The sequence below is a fragment of the Megalops cyprinoides genome, chromosome 6, assembly GCF_013368585.1.
Source record: "Megalops cyprinoides isolate fMegCyp1 chromosome 6, fMegCyp1.pri, whole genome shotgun sequence".
Classification (NCBI taxonomy): Eukaryota; Metazoa; Chordata; class Actinopteri; order Elopiformes; family Megalopidae; genus Megalops; species Megalops cyprinoides.
The window spans coordinates 15,443,474-15,446,604 of record NC_050588.1 but is presented as its reverse complement, the minus strand read 5'-3'; positions in this window follow the sequence as shown (position 1 = coordinate 15,446,604).

Below are 3,131 nucleotides of genomic sequence, written 5' to 3'. Positions count from 1 at the left end.
TATGGGATGGCAATCTCTGACAAAACAGTCAGCCTATGGGCAGGACAAGTTTAGAAGCGTCGGCCAATGAGAGCCGCGCTAAGGTGGCTGGGGGCAGGGAAAGGGAGCGGGGCTGTCGCCTGGGTTTCGGATAAATCTCTTTGTTTAGAGTTTTAGTCCCTGCGTTTCGTCGGCCCTGCGTTGATTGATGAAGTCACTTCCTGCGTATTCCACATGGCTACTTTGTACTTTTTCGTATTTAGTTTGGGAGTGTTCTTTCCTTTATCAGAGCAGAGTTAATAATTTGATTTGTTACTGTAGCGCATGGTCACTGTCGCATGCAACGGTGTGCATTTGGCCGGAGGCTTACTCCAGATTCATTTTCACACTTCACGGTGTTACGTGTCAGTCCGCGTAATCATGAGAATGGCAGGAATGCGAAGTCATGTTAAAACACACTGCGGAAAAGAGCAATGCCCATTGTTTTACTAAACTTTTAAGACATTTAACGGTTCAAAGGCGTGCATCTCTTCTACGTGCAATTGACAGCGACATTTAATAAAACACCAACATTTTCCCTGTCATATTGAGACGTTTTGGAGAGTTTATCCAAGAATATTGTACATCTCATTGAATTAACTTTTTCTGTAGAGATAGGGTATATCGCGGCATGCCGCGGAGCCTCCATCGATTTAATTCCAGACGAAGAAGTTGTCGTGAATTTAAACGGAAATTATGGATTCCCTTTGTCCATATCTCTCCACAATGAACTATTCTGAGGACACGACATTCAAACCTTTCAAAAGAAAGAAAGAAAGAAAGAAAAAAAAATACTATCGTCACTTTGCAGCATTGAAGAATAAATTGATATTCACGTGCCCCCTGGTGGCAGAAATTATACTTCCTCGTTTATGTCGGTTTTGTATTACGGAGTGCATAATTGTGTCGAGTAACAGGTTTATCTTCAGTAAATATGACTGCATAGTTGCGAAGCACTGTCTCAGTCGACACCTTAGAAATATTAATACTAGTGATCTACCCAAATTGCTAGGCTAGACAGAGAGTACGCCACAGGTCAGCAATACCTACAGGGCTCGTTGAAGAGCGCTTGGGAAATCTAATTAAACACTCCTCCTGAGTTTGATTTTCTTATGGGACCACCTTGGGGAATCATTGCATTTCCAATCTCTGTCATGCCAGAGCAACAGAAATACCAAACAACCAGGGAGAGACCTTAAGGTATGATTATTTATGGCTTCCTGGATCTCTCTGGTTTTGCAGAAGGAATGATTTTTATTGCTAGCAAAAGTATTGATTTCAATAAAGCAAGGTAATCATAGTGCAACAATTTCTCACAGCACTGAGGTCTAAGCAGCTTCTGGAAAGCACTTCGTTTTCAAAACACTCAGCTGTCTTAATGAACAAAAATGTAGGATGCTCTCTTCTCTACAGAGAGTCAGGTGTTCATTAAAGCAGTCCCGGTAGTCTTTTTTTCTCAGCTCAAGTAAGCAACTAAATCCTTCTTCAAATTCACATCCATCCTTGAACAAGTGGTGGGTCTGCTTCACACCGCAGTAATGCTTAACTTGCTAATGTCCCCTGCCATTCAGGTTTACAGTGCTCAGCACTGGGTCTGAAACACCCATAGTGGCCTGTGAGTACCATTTACCTCCTGCTTTTACATCCCTGTTACTGTGTTGTTATATGTAATGTTCACATTAGGACACCTCTGCCATGTTAAAAGACAGAAGCCTTGCATGTATGCTATGACTGGGTTGATGGCTCGTAAGTAAAAATTTTGAGAATATTTTATGAATACTACATACTCTATTATCTGGTGCTCTTTAAATCACTCTGCATAAAGGTGTTTGGTTAAGGAATGCATAAATAAATAAAACAATGAATATTGTATTATGTATAATGCTTTATAGATACGATGAAACACAAATACTAAGCATCTATTACATGTTTATAACATATAAACAGTCACAGAAAATCTGATGATGCAAGGGAGCGTAACTTACAGATTTCTATCACATGGTTTCTGTGTCATGCTAACAGTCAACAGTTTTGGTGCTTTTCAAACGAGGTTACATTCAGTAAATATTCTCCTGGCCTTCCTATTCCCTCTCTCTTCCCTCTTTCTCTCTCTTAGGGTCATCTCTCTCTTTCTCTGTGCCTAATGCTAGCTGAAGGTCAAGTGTTCCTGCAGCTCAGTCCCATATTTCTGAGAGGTTACCATGATGAGCATTCACCCTGGCCTCATTAGATAAGAGCCTGCCTCAGCCACCTCTTTCCCACAGCCCACTAACGTCCACCTCTAGCTATCTCTCACAGACTGTGGCCTACAGAGAACTGCAGAAAACTGACATTTTCATTTGTCCTTTTTATATTTCTGTTCTACTGTTGTTTCCCTCGATTTTCCAGGAGTCCCTAGGGTCAAGGGATCATCCTTCAGTTTTTCTCTAACCAGTCCTGTGGCTGCTGATTTTTTTCCCTCTGACAAACACCTATAGCCTAACCTATTTATATAAATTCATTTGATTGACTGATATTTAAATGGATCAGAAATAGAACAATGTTTACAAAAACTGTCAGCAATCAGTGGACATGACCTGTGACAAGGTTTTTCTGCTCTTTAAATAAGGATGAATAAGGATACCACTGCAGTATTTTAATGAGGTGCACCCACTTCACAAGCTCATGGAAAGATAAACTGCAGGTTTGAAAGGTTTACATTCAAATGAAAGAAAATGAATTCTCATCCTAGTTTTGATTTTGACTTTTTTAAGTTACAATGTTTCTTCAGAGTACAGCGCCATGCCAAGAAGTCCTTTTTACAGAAAAAAGACAAAAAGACAACACCCTGAAATCTTCATGAAGATAATTGTTTTTTTTCTAGAATGGAAATTTAATGGAAACTATCCCCCCTGCAAGGAGCAAAATGTGAAGACGTACAAAAGAACTTAAGCCTCTTGCATCATGCTGAGTGTGTTACTGACCTGCTGGTGTAGGTTTTACTTTGTTTGTGGTTACTACCAAGATAAGCACATTTAAAAACTCTTAACATCAGCCAGCTTGCCAGTTAATAATATAGATGTTGGCAACATGGCTGTTTGTATTGCCTGCCTACTAAAGTCAACTAGCACGCT